This window comes from Marmota flaviventris, chromosome 1, assembly GCF_047511675.1.
Source record: "Marmota flaviventris isolate mMarFla1 chromosome 1, mMarFla1.hap1, whole genome shotgun sequence".
NCBI lineage: Eukaryota > Metazoa > Chordata > Mammalia > Rodentia > Sciuridae > Marmota > Marmota flaviventris.
Genome location: NC_092498.1, coordinates 132867236 through 132885545, shown reverse-complemented (window position 1 = coordinate 132885545; position 18310 = coordinate 132867236).

Below are 18310 nucleotides of genomic sequence, written 5' to 3'. Positions count from 1 at the left end.
TTAAGCGCAAAACTAAGGAGTATCAAATACATACATATTGTTGAACAATGAACCTCCAGAACACTCTTCTTGTCAAACTAATATTCCAACCCTACTGAAGCAGCAGGGCACTTTCTATCTCTGCAAATTTGATGGTTCAGATCCATCATGTAAGTGGGTAGCATGGTATTTGTCTTTTGTGATCAGCTCATTTTGCTATATTTATAGATTTATATCTATATTTGTATTTGTCATTCTTTTGCTATTTAACCTATGCATGGTTGAGATGTTTTAGACTCGGTAGCATAAAACATACTCCTGTCCTAGAATTCCAAACTATGTCACTCATGGGAAAAATTCTACTTATTTTGTTTCTACCTGTGACCCTGATAGAGCATGTCCACAGGGCTGAGGACAACAGGCAAGGTCAGCTCTGCAGGGATTCCTGCCAACCTTAGCGCCCCATGAAACAGCCTCTCCATGCGCCGCTCTCTGAATTAGATGTGCTCTTCATCCACGCCAAGTGTTACCCAGACATAATCTCTCTTCAATTCTGTTACTGGTCTCTGGCTGAAGACAAATAAGTTAATTCGCATCCATGTCAATAATTCAGTCACACTAAAATTGGATCAATGGATTTAATCAGATCTCCACACGCGCTGTAATTTGGCAATGATCATACTCTTGGCAAGGTGGTGAGGTGAATCATTGGGCATCAGGAGTGAAATACATTGGTCTAGGAAGAATCCAGCTTAAGCCCCATGGCTGAAATGAAGATGGATAGCCATGGTTGTCTTGGACAACATCTTGGCTGTGCTCTCTGGGGGAGATGGAGTGAGCTACTCTGATAAGATGACAGTGTGCAGGCTTCCCGCCTCCTGGAGACGTGGGGCTAACTGTGCCAATGTTCTGTTTAAGCTGCCCAGGTTTGGGGGGTGAGGTTCTCAATGCCTGTTATGAGTGCAGGAAACCTGCAGGCCCTTAGCTACCCAGGAAATGTTTAGAAACTTTTGAAGTAGAAACAGTGGAAACTCCAGAGCTCAGGCAGCAAAATAAAAATTGGTTTTCCACCTAAATAGTCCAAGATTGGTTATTTGTTTTACAAACCCGCAGTGGGCCAGAAACAGCAAAGTATGAAATGAGACCAGGCAGATGGCTGATGAAGTCACAATGCTCAGGAAAGGCAGGTGCTCAAAGTGCATGCACAAGACACAAGCTTGGGGATCCCAATAGCGTATCAGCATGGGACATGAAACCCAGGATCAAATTGCTCTGCAGACCCCAGGTCTCATGTTTATCTGCACCTTCACTACAATGTCAAGAACATGGTTGTAGTAGGATGTTCGGATACCAGAGGAGGCTGGTGCACACTGCGGCTGGTAAATGTGCTGTGGACGTCCCTCGGAAATTAGCAGGCTGCACAGAGCTCTAACGGTGTCCTGGCATTGTGTAAACAGTATGTGATGGTGCCCATTTTCAGATGAAGAAACTGAGGCACTGAGAAACTGTCTTCCAAAACACAGAGCCATGAAGTAAGAGGGCAAGAATTTAAATCCCTAAAGCTCAGTCCAGGTCTGTTTTTAACCACTGCAATTTACATAATTTGCTCGTGACACTTCTGAACAGCCAAAAGCTTTATTCTGTTGAAAAACATCCTGCTGCAGTGCAAATTAAAATTGTTGGAAAACACATAATGTACTTTTAAAAGGAAATTAGTAAGTGTACCTCATTGGAGCCCAGTGGAGGCCATGTGATTCTTATTATTTACTAGCATTAGTAAGTTTATTTTGAAGTTTCTCAAATGGATAGGCATGGGAAACAAATTAAGAAAGATGCTATGCAGATAAAAGTAATAACAGTGGTGGCCTTAAGATCACATCGTGCTCAGGTAACTGAACATGTATGTTCTACTGTCTGCCCATGTGTGTGCAAGCTGGTTTTGCAAGCACTTCAGATCTCTTTTGAAAGATCTATGCACATGCATTTGATAGAGAGGCACAGCCCTGGAAAAATAATTTGGACTGCGGGCAACAGATGATTGGCAGGTTGCTTGGTTTAAAGACCATATGCTATCAAGTATAGATAGAGACCTGAATTAGGACCTGGCTCTCCTATTTATAGGCTCTTGAATCTTGTGCAAAATAGTTCCATGTATTCTTCATTTCCTCCTCTGCAAAACCACTTAAATAATAGTTTGCATCTTGCCATGTTGAGGGGAGGATTAGATGAACTCTATGTGTTATGTAAGACCTGCTACTAGATCAGGAGCCAGTAAGCTCTCTTCTGTGAAAGGTCCGGTTTTTAAATATTTCCAGCTTTACAGGCCACACAGACAAAATGACACCTACCAAACTCTGTCTTTTTGACAAAACAAAACAGTAAAACCCAGGTATATATAAAACGTAAATGAATAGACATGGCTGTTTCTAATAAAACTTGAGTTATAAAAACAGGCCTGGGGCCATATTGGACACTATGGCTGCAGTTTGCAGACTGGCTGCCTTACCAGATAAATGCTGGCCATCATCTGTTGAGAAGCAGCAGTAACACACTGTCAAGTACGTGGTACACCCAGAACACAGAGGTTGTGTGACCAACAGTGCTTACTGTTTTGAAGCAGGATTTTCATATCTAGACCAGGAGGTCTCCTATCATTTCATGAAGGTAGATCTTAGGATCCTCTGGCCTTATTTCTTAATTTTCATTGAGGAAGGGGAAGAGAGAAGACTAACTTAGCTAAGAAAAATTATCAACTAGAATTAAGATTTTTTAAAAAATGAAATAACTTGGTTACAGTTCCAAGATTTATAGCCCAAGTTGGAATTATTAAAAAAGGCCAGTTTGTCCTTATCTGGTGGTCCCTGTCCTTGCAATACCTACTCAGGAAGCTGTAGTTCTCCTCCCTTCAACAACTTTAAAGGTGAGCATTTAGTTAGTAATAGGGGTGTTCAGCTGAGCTGAGTGTAGGTCAGGAACAGGCTGCTTGCCCTGAGTTCTCGCCTTCACAGAGGACGTCCTTTCATAAAACAGCATCCCATGCTGAATGTCAAGTCCACTAATATTCCAGACCTGAAAACATTTGCCTGGGAGCATTGAAATAATTGAGTGCTTCCAAGGCGTAGCACCTGACCAAGTGATCACAGCAGGACTTACGGTACCTCAGGCACACATGTGTCTCACACCAGCTTGCCCCCCTCACCTGAGACACCTGAGCAAATCTCCTGGTCTTCTTGCAGTCATTCTTGGAGCACAGCAGCTGCTGGAAACAGAGGCACTTGGGCAGAAAATCAAGGTCACCAAGAAGCAGAGAGACTCATTAATAGAGCTCCACACCATTACATCTGAAAAGCACCAAGGCCCCAGGGACTTGTGCTTCTCCTGAGAAGAGGCAGCATCTCCTCTGGGGACTTCCAGAACCAGCCCAGCTACCCCAGGCTGGGTCCCTGTGGGCACCACACAGCCACCTGAGCAATCTTGTGTCTTTCAAGAACTGTGACCTCATCCTGCACAGAAGCCACAAAGCAGGTCATTCTGGGGACTCTGCTTCACACAAAGGTGTGCACCCATAAAGAGCTTAGCCTGGACCTCATTGTTCAGCTGCCTCCCCCCAGCATGCTCCCTGTGGGTGGGTTCTCTGTGTTTGAAGAGCAGTAGGAAACTTTATAGCAATACCATTTTAGAAGTTTTAAATTTATAGGATTCCTGCAAAGATAGGGCAGAATTCCCACATCGACCAGTAGGGGAGACCATGATCTCTGATAGCAAGATCCAACTTCAGTTTGGTACATTGTTCACAGGTTATGAACCAATATTAGTACATTTATTACTACCTGAAGTGCATGTGTAAGGATCCCGCGAAACGTCGGAGAAAGAGACCACCAAGTGACCACTCATGCAATTGGCAGAAGGGGGATTTATTGAACCAGCATGCTGGGGCTCCGTGCCCACTCAAGAAGGGAAAGCAGCCCAGAGCCCCGAGCAGGGGCTGAGCACTGCTTAAGTACACTTTTTGGGAAGGGCGGAGGGCTTTCTATACATCAGAACAAATCATCATGAGGCGCGCGAAAATTGAATAACAACTCCTAAACATGATTGGTTCATTCATTGGCGGGAACAGGTCAGGCTGGAGTGATAGGTCATTCCTAAGGAGAGTACACATTCAAACTGATTGGTTCAGGCCATGCAAGGCCTGCGTGCAACCACACAGACCCCTTCAGTTATTAAACAACCAGACAATCAGGGGAAATGTTTACTGGGCGGTTCTAAGCATTGTCTTAACAGCTACAGAAATTTCAGGTTTTGCAGGTAACATAGAAACCTAACAATACCTCCTTTACATTTTTAACTCAGACCTTGCAGCTTAGAAACTTTTACAACACCCGGTCTTTTACCCTTTAACTTTTACGCTTTAACTTCAATTTCTTTTACCCTTACACATGCCTTAGTCGGGAGGATCAATGAACAGTTCAGTGTGCCGCCACTGAAAAATGGATCCATATGACAAGCAGAAAACTGGTCCCCAAAGCTGCCCACATCCTGAGCCTTGGGATCTAAGCCACCTTACATGGCCAAGGGACATAGCAGCCTGATTCAGGGGTGACTTGATGGAGAAATGGGAGATTGCCCTGCATTGGCTGGCCCAGGGGTATCTCCTGGGTCTTCGTTAAAGGGAGGCAGGAAGGGCAGAGTCATGGAAGGGCATGGGAGATTGGAAAGCATGGAAAGGGATGTGAGCCCCAGAGTCTGGTGCCCACAGAAGGTGCAGAAGATGCGGCTCCTCCCTGCAGCCTCCGCAGACAGAGGCCTGAGGACGCCTTGCCTGTGGTGAGACCATCTTAGACTTCTGATGTCCAGAATCCTAGTGTTACCACTGTTGACAGATGATGAGTCCTTGCTTCCCCAATGTTGAAGAATAATACCAGAGAAGCACGCTGAGGCAAGGTCAGAGTGGAAAATTAGAAGTTTATTAAAGGACAGCAGAAAAGACTTCTCCGGGAGGAAGAATGGGACCCAAGAGGTGGAATCCGTGGAAGTGTGGTTGTCTCTCCATTTTATAGTTTCTTTCAGTGATGGAATGTAGGTGGGAAGGCCCGAGGGGTGGGACACAGGTGGGCCAAAGAAGTAATCTGGGCAGGAAGGACATCATTAACACTTCTTTGGGATGGGCTATCTCCAAATCTGTTGGGGCTGTTCATTAACATTTCTTTGGGATGGACTTTGGGCCTAGGGCTTTTCTTGGGACTTCATTAACATTTCAAGAGTTGCTCAACTTTTCTGGGAATTCATTCTCATGGCCTCCATTTTAGATCTCACTGGATATTAGACCCAATTTACCTAACTACACTGACCACCTAACTTTAAATCTGGCTTCACTAGGATAAGCAAAGCTTGTTGTTAAGACTAAGCTTCTGGCAAGGCACCCTCACAGCACAGGGGCCCAACACGGTGACAGATTCAAATAAAAGGAAAATACCCACCTCTCCCTGGGTGCACTTCACAGAAGACCTTTGCTGGAGAGTTCCACCTGAGATGACCCTGGTCCCTGAGGGGCTGCGGTGTGCCCCTGTGCACCTCAGACCTTGCAGCAACACCAGAATCTTAGAAAGGGCACAAGGAACAGGTGTGAAAGAAACGTGTTTCCCCTTGGACACCCGCTGTGTGAGTGGTTGGCACCCTGTACCTGTCCTTTGGGGGTCCTGAAATACTCACCCCTGTTTCTAAGCGACTAAGTGCGTCTCTGGTTTCCTATTCGGGGTGCAATGAGATGCATATTTGATTTTGCAGGTGAAGCTTCACTAGAGACGCAGGAACAGGTTTTTGTAAGGCTGGCTGGCAGAGAGAAGTCTCCGTGAGAGAACCGAGAACCGTCAGCCCTTCCATCTTCAGGGCTCCCCTAAGGAATGCCCCCTTGGCCCGTCTTGCTCTTCTCTCTCTTTCTATAGAGATGGGCCAACGGTGAAGCTCCTCTTTCATTTGGCTTGCGCCCCTGGGATAAACAGCATGAACCGAAATTCAAACGAACTAACAGGGGGGTCATCAGTGTCCGCGCCCCTCAGCCTCAGCAAAGGCCCGCCCATGCTCTGTCCTTCCCCAGAGAGGATCCCACACAGGAAGGGCTTTCTGAGGCTTCTTAGGTTTTTACCTCTTCATCTCCTTCCCAAAACCCATTTGCAGAACGCCATTGCACCTCAGCGCACCTCTTTCTCCTATTCATTGGGAACACTTCTCTACACCCCAGAAGGGCGGGGCTCACTCTGCCACTCTCCCCCCACCCCCACACCCCCACCCCTGTGAGCCTGTCAAGCAACACTCCCTGTGTTTCAGTTTTCTCCCTGGTGTTGCTCTCCGAGTTGTTCTGAGGGGAAAGTCGGTCTGTGCAGATGCACATTAGGTGTCTTGCACCTAACTGGCCCTTAGTAAAATTTAGTAATAGTATGAATCCTACTCCATTTATGGGAAGGCTCAGCCAGTCTGACTGCAAGGCCTGGGAATTAACCCAGGGCCAGTACTATTTTTATAAATATTGTTTGAAATTCCAGATTATTTTAAATGTACCTCTTTCTTTCCATTTGTATGTATGCAGTCGGTATGTGTGTGCTTGTGTCTATAAATTCAGTTGTGAGTGGATGTGTATCTATGGGAATGTAGATGAAGATGTATTTCTTCCCTTTGAAGAGAAAACACTTAGGGGAAGACAGAATTAATAAACTGGAACATTGATCTGAGGAAATTGCCCAGAACACAACACAGAGAGACAAAGCACTGAAAATATTCAACAGATGTTAGGACACATGCAGAAGAAAATAAGCAGGTTTTCATAGGAGAAATTTTTAAAAGTAAACAGAGGCAATATTTGAAGAGCGAAATCTAAGCATTATCTGAAATTGATGACAGAAAAGCATCTTCACATTCGAGAGCTTACATCAAATCCTAAGCAGAATTTTCTAAAGTCCACATGTAGATGGCATATGGGAAATGAATTTAAGCAAGCTTTAAAACCATGAAGCAGTAAAAACAGTAATTTAATAGCAAATATGGGGGTTTTAAAAATCAAGTGATACCTAAATTCCAGGAAGTAATAATATATAATTCTGGCAATTTTGGCATTATATATTCTCAGATTATGTGTTTAGATACAGATTAACTTGAAATAATGCTACAGAGCCCTAATATTTAAATTTTTAAAAAAATAATAAAGCACAGTTCAAGAGTCACTTAAAAGTATAATAATGAAATAAGGAAGTGAAAAGAATGAGAAAATTATACATAATAACCACCAACACTGTGTTAGATAGTTTTCGATCACTGTGACAAAATACCTGAGAAAAACAACTTAAAAGAGGAAAGAGTTATGGTGGTTCAGATACAGTTCAGGAGTTTCAGTCCATGGTTGGTTGGCTCTACTGGTCTGGGCCCAAGTTGAGGCCCAGAAGGTGAGGCCCATCATGGGCCCTCACCCAGAAGGTGAGGCCAAGGTGAGGCCCAAGGTGAGGCCCATCATGGCAGAAGGGTGTGGTGAAGAAAACACTGTCAGCTTAGGGCAGCCAGGAAAGAGAGAGAGAGAAAAGCTGCTAGAAACAAGAAAAACTTCCAGGTCCTGCCTTCAATGACCTCCTTCCTCTAACCAGGAGTTGGGGCCACTCCCCACTAATGTCAACAGCAATGAATCCCTCTATGAATTAACCCACTGACTCCATCTATTCTCAACCCTAAGCCCCGCCTCTGAACACTCCTGTCCTAGGATCCAAGCCTAGGGCACATGAGCAAATCAAACCATAACAACTACTGGTGGAATTTTAGTCAATATGAGAGATAGTGGTCTTTAGGCCAAAAAAAAAAAAAAAAAAAAATGGGGGGAGATACAGAGAATATTAGATAATGTGTTTAAGGAACCATCTACAAGAAATGTGTGATCATCTGAAATTGCATATACCTAAGCACATAATTTAAACATACAATTTAAATGTCAAAATTATTAGGTTAATTTAACAAATCATTTGTGTCGGGAGATTTAACATCTCACCTGGAAGTTGAACACTAAACAGATGAAAATGAGTGAGAATAAGCAATGTTTGAACAAGTTTAAACTAAAGGACTTAAAAGAAGCCAGTATCTTTAAATGAAAGAATATACATTCCTTTGAAACATAAAGCAACATCATTTTAATGATCAAATCTGCTCAATCAATAGAAAACAAAGTGCTGTTTTTCAGAGAACATTAAATTGAAAATCTGCAGCTCCATATGTTTGGAATTTATGAATTAAAGAAAAAAATGTAATCAATCAGTTTCCAGGGCCTGAAAGTTTCTGGTTTGTGTTGTATTTTCATGAAGCAACAATGAAAACAGAATTACATCGAGGTTGTGGAAGATATATGTAGAGGAAAAAATCATCATAGATGCACTATAGAAAAAAAAACAGAAGAAAATAATGACTTCAAATAGAAAAAATAAAATGATGAAAAGTAAAGAAATTAATTAAAAAGGAAATCAAATGAGCAATTGAGAAGATCAATAAAACCAATGGGAACTCTTATGATCAGAAGACATTGGGTGTGTGCTTCCTAACAAAGACCCAGGAAGAGGCGGCTGCTGATCCCTTAGCAATTAGCTAATCAGAGACCCTGTGCTCTTAGTCGCTAGACTTCCTTCTCAGCTTCAGAGATGAGAAAACAGGCATTAAGAATGGCAGTTCCTTTGTATGGCACACAGGGAGGACTTAATTGTCATTAAGCCCTTAGGCAAAGAAAGTAAGCAACCCTGCATTTGAGGGACACAGCTAATAAGATGAGCAGAATTGTGGAAGAATTGGGGTCACATATGATGTTGGGACAGTAATTAATTGTTAACAGAAAAATATGCAAACTGCGGCCTTGACAAACTTATCTCTTTGTAAAACCCAGGAAAACAAGGAAGATGCTTGGGAGCCTCCCAGGCAGCATTAATGAGTTTCTGATGAAACAAATGTGTCTGACAGGGAGGAATCAGATGGAGAGTCCCCTTCCTTGTGACCTTCCTGTCCCCACAGGAGCCTGTGCTCAGTCCACAACCACCATTCAACCTCCCTCCCGAGGGAGCGGGGCAGGAGGAGGACCCTGTACTGATAGACAGGTGAGAAGGGATTGGCAGGAAGAGAAATTTAACAAAATGCTTAAATAACTACTATTTAATTGACTTTAACAACTTAATAAATAAATTCTGAAAAAGAATTTAATGGAACGATTTTTAAAATATCAACTTGAGGACTGGGGTGTGGGTCCGTGGCAAAGAGCTTGCCAAACATGTGCAGGGCCCAGGACTGCAAAATTAATTGATTGATTAATTAATCAGATATCAAATTTGATATATTTGAAATATCTACCATTTTACATTGAATCCTAAGTGGGAGGGGGGAGGTGAACCAAAGTCTATTTTCTGAACAAAAGAAATCGACTGAAAACATTTTTTAACATTTATACTAATATTTATATTATTTGGTAGTTGTCATTAGACCTAAAAATAATAAAATTTCCAGTCTTCACAAAATCACTGCAAGAGCCCTGTATCCTCATGTTATGGGTTAAAATCTTGAGACAGCAGCTAATGGTGGCAGAGCTAGGATTCTTGGTGACTACCCAGAATGAAAGTCTAGCTGTTTTTTCTCTCTCTCTCTCTTTTTTTTTGATTCATTATTATCTTTCTAATTAGAAGAAACATGTGTGCTGACAGGTTACTTCTCAGCCAAAATAACCAAAAATAACTCAGAAGAAATATCCTATGAGGATTATAAGGAAATAAAGACTTTCCAGACAAATAAAAAATGGCCTTTGTTACCAGACTATCCACACAAAAGGAAATATCAAAGGGAGTTATCCAGCCAAAATGAAATAATCCCAAGTCTTTGGGGGAAAAGAGAGAATAAGAAATAAAAGTAGCACAAAAATGTGATTTCACAGAGTGATTAATGGCCACAAAACGGAGTAATGAAAGCAGTCACTTGAGGTGTCTAATATATGTGCGCGCGCGCGCACACACACACACACACACACACACACACACCCTGCATGACAAAGGCCTCCACAAGCCAGAAGGTGCATAAATAAACTTCAACAGTCCTGAAGTCTCTGCTTTCTCCTAAAAAAGTAACATTTAGCGTTAAACTTCAATATCCACATTGCAGTCTCTAATCACTTAAAAGAAGAGTGAAATGTTTATGATATCCCATTCTATAAAGAAAATGTAACTAAACATCGTATGGTTTGACAGAACACAAAAGGAAAGATAAAACAAGCAAGTCGAAAGTTAAAAAGCAGAGTAATTTGACAGCCTAATGCGTGAGAAGTTCCATCACATGGAATGAGATGGAGTCTTCTAATTAAAAGACACAAATAAATGTCTCTCTGGATCAAAACAAAGCTCTCATTATAAAGGACTCACTTTGAATAGAAAGAGAGAAAGATTGGGAAAATTATACCATGTAAACAATACCAAAAAGAAGTCGGTCTGTTTAGGAAAATGTTTAGCAGAGCAGTTGTCTAGATCAAGGCACAAGCAGAGATAAAGGTAGGCTTCAGGAAAGCTTCAACTCTCTGAGAAGATATAATCACTCTTCCAGTGTGTACTTGAGTAACATCCTCATAGAACTAAAGCAAAAAATGGCGACAAATGGACAGATGGGTATTCACAGAAGTTCTCTACCTTTAAATGCAGATTTCTTGTAATAAATTAGGGCTTTAAGTCTATAACTTATATACTCATCCCAAAGAGCAAATTAAACCAAAAGAGAGTACAAATATGAAAAACAGTAATCAAGAAGAAGCAAAAATTGAACTAAATATAAAGCAAACTGTATGGCAACTGGCAATATAGAAAATAGCATCCTTGGAAAAACTATCAAGTTAAGAAAATGTAGTCAGAATAATCAGAAATAAAAAGTTGCAAAAAAATAAATCTAGAAATAAAAAGAGGAAACAATTATATGTGTGAAAGACATTAAAAAGACAAGAAAAGTATTGTAGGAAACTTCATGCTAATAAACTTGAACATTCAAATGAAATGCAGAAATTCATCCCAGAAAAGTCCAATGTTATAAAACTGACCCAAGAAGAAATAGAATATCACACTTCTAGGATTCAAATTATTTCAACAAAGAAAACTCAAATAGTTACATGAAGGCTATTTTAAAAATACCTTGCAATCTCAATAAAACCCTGGGTTGCTTTTGTAGGGGCATGACGGACTGGTTATAAAGTTATATGCAAATGTTAAAGGCCAAGAAGAGCAAGGATCCCCCCAACCTGAGGATGAATAATGGATGGGCCAACCCCTTCTGCAGGGTGAGGTCCAACAAGAAGCTGCTGTGAGGAGGAAGCTGAGCCAGAAACAGACCCTCAGAGGCATGGAGACTGGCTGGGTGGCCTCAAGGAGTCCTTTCTGTGCACCGTGCCCCTATTCCAGGAAGGAAGCGAGCCATGCGGTGTAGAAGGCATACTCTGCAGAACAGGCCCCTGAGATGGGCCAGTTCCTGTGTTCCACAGTGTTCCACCAGAGCAGGAGGCCCTTGGCTGCTCACCTCGAACAGATCCTCAGGCTAGGACATACATTTTATTTACTTTTTTCTCATGTAATATTAAAGTGAAGCCTTGTTTAAGAGATGCCATTTTTGCTTCTCAATTTGATCAAGTTTTTTAAAAAGTGATTGTACAAAGCATCAAAGATCACATTCTCATCCACACATATGCCTGCCCCTCCAGGAGCACATGGGAAGATAACGGGAGACCTCGCAGCCCTTGGACTCTTTGATCCCACAGTGACTTTTCAAAAAATTGAAAGAACATGTTCAAAGATTACCTGAGAAGAGCTTTATGAAACTGCTCTTTATGGTGAACATAAATAGAAGCAATTTAACATTTTATAGCAGTGGATTATTTACAAAAATTAGGCTTTCAGCAACTGATGAAATACTACTCGTCATTAAAATTAATCTTGAAAAGTTCCATCAACCCCTTTACTACGGAGACTGAGGCAGAGGAATCATAAATTCGAGGCCAGCTGGGGCAGCTTAGTGAGACCCTTCTTCAAATTAAATTTTTAAAAGGGATGGCGATGTAGCTCAGTGGTAGGGTGCTGGCCCAGCATGCGGGAGGCCCTGGGTTCCATCCCCAGTAACAATAAATAAATAAACAAACAAACTGAAAAGCAATGTTAACAGTATAAGACAAAAAAAAAAGTGGTTTTTATAAAAGAGCAAATCAACACTCTGTGATGCTTACAGTGTGACACTCCACAGCCTGGGCACCTGAAATTCAATGCCTGTGCTGTTTGTTCTTCAAGACAATAATGTGATTCAGGGGCTGTGCCTATTTGGTCTGCACTGCTTGGAGCAGGGACCACCCAAGCCCCTGTGGGGAACACCACACTGTCTGCATAGAGGGGTATGTTCTATAAGTTTTCTTTTTTTTATTTCCTGTACTGGGAATGAACCCAAGGACTTAACCACCAAGCCACATCCCAAGCCCTTCTTTAATATTTATTTTGAGACAAGATCTTTGTAAGTTGCTTAGGGCCTTGCTAAGTTGCTGAGGCTGACTTGGAACTTGTGATCCTCCTGCCTCAGTCTCCAGAGCAGCTAGGATTACAGGCACTCACCACTGCATCTGGGTTGTTTTCATTAAAAAAAAAAAAAAAAAATACTTCAATAGATACATACGTATGTAGAGAAATAGGAAAAAAAAAAAAAAAAAAACTCACCAACACATTACTGTCTTCCTATAATGGGCAGAAAAAGTGAGTCTGAAATATTTTGTGACAAATATGAAGAGTGGTTGTGTTGAAAAGTACAAAAACGTCTGTTTCTATATGTAAATCTGCCATCAGTATTCTGTAGTTTGAAAAAACGCCTAGATTAATCAATTTAATAAGGAAAAAGCTTTCCTTTGAGAGTACCTCATGCTGGGAGTGCTTGCCTGCTCATTCATAGGGACTGGGGAGCAGTAAGAGAAAGAGGAAGGACCAGGGTCCCAAGAGCCTTTCAAGGGCACATCCCCAGTGACCTGGCCCCTCCCACTGGGCCCCACCTCCTGAAGACCCCACCAGCTCCATGGCACTCCAGGCTGGCCCCCGAGCCCCCAGCACATGGCTTTGGGGAACATGAAAGGCTCACATGACAGCACCTGTATTCCTAATGGTTCATAACAGGTTGGTGGCTGTGATATGGTTAAATGAGAAGCTACTCACAATACTTCCAGTGGTGACAGGCACCTAGCAAGCACTCAAGAGTCAATGTCCCCCTCCCTCGTGCCTCATCTTCATCGAGGAAGAAGAAGGGTGCAATAGGAACAGTAGGCTCTGGTTTCCTACAGGATAGATTATTCTACCGAGGTTTATTCACAAGAGCAAGACACGAGAATCTTTGGAGCAAACCGCAGGTCACGATGGGGTGGATCTGCCAACCAGCCTCCCTGGGACCTTCAGAGATCCCAGGGACAGGCTCTAGAAGACAGAAAGGCATCTCCCCTGCCTGGGCAGTGTTTCCATGGCAATGCCAGCCCTGTCTTGTATCCTGGTAGATTCAGCAGTGCCCTGCCAGGAATCTAAGTTGGGGTCACCAGTAGTGTTGGGAGTCACCCCGGCTCCAAAGACTAACTTCCCCATCCCCCAAGAAGAGCTGTCCAATGGTGAGCCCTGCTGGCTCACATGATCCTTACCCACCAATCAGACTAGCCCTGCTGGCTCACATGATCCTTACCCACCAATCAGAAAGCACCCCAGCCAACTGTCAAAGCGTTCAACCATTAAACTGTCATAACTGTCAAACTGCCCCCGGCTCTATAAATATGCAGAGCTGTTCCTCAATAAAGGGGCATTTTCTCCGAAGGCAAGCCTTGATCGTTCTTTCAAGTAGGGACATGACCTCCAGGAAAAGGACTCCACTGGTGGGCGGGAGGATTCTTACAGAGTGGAGCCTGCTGGGGTGATTCAGCCCTTGGAGAGCTCGGGGCCCAGGAATCTTGAACATTTCTGGACAGCTCATGAGCACTCTGCTCCTGCTCGGTTCTCTGTGTGCTGAGATTCCACAGATGGTGACTCAGGCAGGCCTCCATGCCGAAGGTCATAATGTCCACAGCACGATTCAGCCTCCAGCTTCTGGCCCCAGAAGTTGTCACGTCATTCAGATGCATCAAGGAGCACACAAAAGCACAGAACAGAAGCCTTCAAGGTGGGACAGCATTTAGCGTCAGCCACACAATCTGGTTCCGCTCCCAGTGACATGCTGACAGCCAAAATGAACACTGTGTGCCTCAGTTTCCTTGTCTGCAAGATGGGGCTGAAAAGAGGACCTAGGTTTTTAAGGGATAGAAGGAGTTGGGACACATAATGTTGGACGGTTTCTTGCCCAGAATAACCCTTAAATACAGGAGTGGATGTTAAGCCTAAAGCGAGTGTAACCCAGTAAAGCTGTCTCTCTGTCTACCACACTGCACAGTGTTGTACATCACTCACATTTATAAAACAACACTCCTGAGAGGTGACAGGGGCTATTTCCATTGTTGGTGTCTTTCCCTTGCAAGCCCATAGAACTGCAGGCAACCACAGGTAAGTTGGGAAAAGTAAACGTCTATGTAAAACAACTTCTGCCATCCCCTGCCTTTAAAATACGGGAAGGCTTGGACATAAACACAGGTGTGAAGTCCTTTATGTTCCTTTTAGTGTGAAAATGAGGTTTTGTAGTGTGGGGGGTTTGCAGCTAAATCAATCTTGTTCCCTTTTACCCAGGGCAGAGAATTCAGGCCTTCTGCAGTGACCACACATTAGCCAACGCACATTAGATGTGATACAGAAGCTGTCACTGCAGATTAATTGAAAATCTCACTCTGCACGCTCCAGGGTCTCAGCTAGTGATGTCACATGGGCTCTCTCACCATTAACGGTGACTAATCAAACACACGTGAGTAATAAGTCTCACTGCCAATGTTCTGCTGAGCAAAGGGCCCAGCCCCAGTTCCTCATTTCAGAACCTGGAACCCTACGGTTGGGCAGCAGTGTATGAAGACTGAAGTGGGTGTGAGGTGCAGGCCAGCTGGACAGGGTCAGCTCCTGTCTCTGCCACTTGCTGTGTAACCTAGGGGGACTCAGGTATGCATCTGTTTCTTCATCTACAAAATGGGAATGATGGTGACTGTCCCAATCTCATGTGGCCACATGGACGGTGGGGTGGACCAGCACATGTGGACACACCCAGAGCAGGACCTGGCATTCAGGGGGCACTGAGCAAGTGTTGGCTGCAGTTGTTGGTATTGCTCTTGCATGTGCACAGGTTGGGGTCCCCACAGGAAGTACACGGTACAATCCAAGTGGGACCAAGTTTAATAAGGACAGTATTTGAACAGATTGCCTGGTTGGGGTTAAATTAACAGGAGATGGCACTGTCCCCAGGACTAATGTCAGTGGGGAGCATCATGCCAACCCCACAGCCCCACCCCAGCTGGAAGAACAAGAGTAAAGAGCAGTCACCAGAAGCCACACACAGGAGCCTTCAAAGCCACGGAGCTCCAGCTTGAGCTAAAGGACCCAGAGGATGGTCCCACAAGAGGACAAAGAGGGGAGGAGAGTGGACAGTCTCTGGATTTTTCTCTCCTCTGGGCCCTACACTCCCAGGGCCCCACCTAGGAAAGTAATCAAGAGTGTGGAAAAGCCAGGCAATTATGAGCAGGCCCATGTCCAGGGTTCAGAGCAGCTAAGGCGGGCTAGGGAAAGGAGGGACTTGGAGGAACACCCAGCCCAGGATGGCAGTGTCAGGATCAGCTCCGTCCTGCGTGCCGTGGGTGTTGATACACAGAACAAATGTTGCCAACATAGCCACAGATACCATTGCCAAAAAATACCAATGGGACAGAGTCTGGCTCTGGCTTGGTGACAGGAAGAGTGACAACCCCAACAAAAACAATTCCAATAAGAATAGTGGCAGCAGCTGACAGTTCTAGAACCTTCATAGTCTTCCAAATCCTCCATGTCCTGTGTGGAGTCACAGTTCAGCCTTGTCCTACCCTATGGTGAAGTCACCATTTATGCCCATTTTACAATAAGGACATGCAGGGGAGCTGTTGACTGGTCAGGACCAGGACACTTGGTGGGACTCATGCTTGGGTTTCTTAGCAAGTGCATGGAGGCCTAGTGGACAGAGGGCAAAGGACTCGGGGGTGCAAGACGGGTCATTTACTTACCTCTCAGAGATGCTGGGTGCTCTGTGGGGCACTTTACATTTGGGTAGATCTCTCTGAGAGATTTTATGGGAAAAGATGAGCACACAGACTTGTGCTTAGGCCTGATTCTTCCTTCAAATTTATATTGGGTTAAAATGAAGAGAACAACGATTGGTAGAGATGTCAGGAATTTTCGTAGGGAAACAATTTTATGGGTGGCACACAAGTCCTCTGGTGTTCTCATCCATTTTATATCCTGAGAAAAGGCTCATCTTCCGTTTTATGTGAAAAGCACTTAGTCCTAGGCTGTTCTTTGCTGTGAGCTATTACAGTCCCTCGACTTTTGTGCCACTGTTGCTGTCATCGTTGTAGATTACATCCCCTGCCTTGCTGGGCGTCCAAGCAGCTGTGTGTCTTTGGTCTCAGGAAAATCTGAAGTAGAAGCTGCTTCCAACCAAGTCCCTCTCTGCCCTCCTGGTGTTCTGGAAAGTCATACTTCAGCAACTGTGTCCCCTGCTGGAGGGGTCACATATGAACCCCTGCACATGGCCCTGCTACGTCCCTGTCTTCTCAGGGGTCTACATAGAAGGACAGACCAATCCCTGTGGATAATAACACCACAGTCCCTCCTTCAGAGATGCCCACGTCAGTAAGCTTTCTTCCTCACCTCGCACCATTTAAAGTCTTGAAGCAAATACAGAAATTTGAGGGTGATGGGAAAATTATTAAATGTTTCTTCCCAAAAAAGGAAAAACAAGCATCGTAAATTCAGCCTATAATTTCAGGATCTCTCTTCTTTCTTGTGAACTGGCCAGAAGGTGAAATTGACATCATTGTGTGCATCCAGGTCTGTGTGTCAGTCTGGGTAGCAGCAAGGGGGGTCTGCAGTCAGTTGGCGTGTCCGAATGTACATCTGTGTAGCTGGAGCAAGGGACAGTGGATAGACTTAGGGAAAGAGGAAAATGCCCCTGTTCAGTTCCCCAGCAGGGGTGACCTGCCAAATCCAGGGGAAAGTAATAAAATCCGCCACCTGGGGACTCTCCTCCAGGCTGTGAAATGTCAATAAAGGGGGTGTGTGACTCCTGGGCCATCCATCCTGCATGAGCTCATTACCAGGGATTCACAAGCCAGAGTGTCCCTGAGGATCAATGAAGAAGTTGTAGACCCCCTTCTTCTTCCCAACTGACAGTCGCTGAGAACAGCACTCCAGCTTGGAATGAATATAACAGAAAAAAAGGAGGCTGAATAACCAAGAAACCAAATATCCATTTCATGATGTCATTTTCAAAAAGCCACAGATTACAGAGAATAATTTTTCGAAATTAGCAAAGGTAGAAAGAAAATTAAAAGTTCAGAAATTTGTGAAATAGAATCAAAAAATATGCAATAGAAAAAGTCACCAAGTTCAAGACATATTTCATTGCCAACATTAAATAAAATTGATTCAAGTTTCAGAAGATGGAAAAATAAGTACAAGAATGTATAAAGTGCAAATGTCTATATTGAAAATAAGACAACACTACAGATCCTACAGATATTAAAATAGGAAAATTATAAGGCAAATAATATTAAACATGTGGAAATTCAGAAAAAACAGCCACGGTCCTAGAAAAATATCAAAATATGCAATAAAATTGATCCAAGAAGCAACAGAAAATTAGAAAATAATCTGTTTAATAAATGAGTATCCTATCTACTTTTGTCATAATTTTCTAAGCATCTTCTATTTTATTATACAGTTTTACCTTTATAGCACTTTCTGAAATCATGTTCTCCTCTCCATATTCACTGCCTGTGTCCTTTCACAAAATGTAACCCCTTGAGGATGAGAGTCCTCTGCTTCCTGATCTCAGCCACAGTTCTGTAATCTAGCGTAAGGCTGACCTACCACTTAGTTCTCAAATATTTTTTAAACAAAGACACACATGAGGAGTAAAATTATATGTATTATAAAGAATTCACCATTGGAGAAAAAAATTGTGGCAAAAAATGTTGTCAGGCGATAGTGGTGGCTGTTAGCACAAACATTAGGAAGTCCCACCACAGAGGTAACTTACAGAGATTTGTCCACCATCTCTCAACTGTACTTCCTGGAAAGCCTCCTTTAATAATGCTCTCTTGCAAAATGTTGAAGATAATTTTTTTAAACCC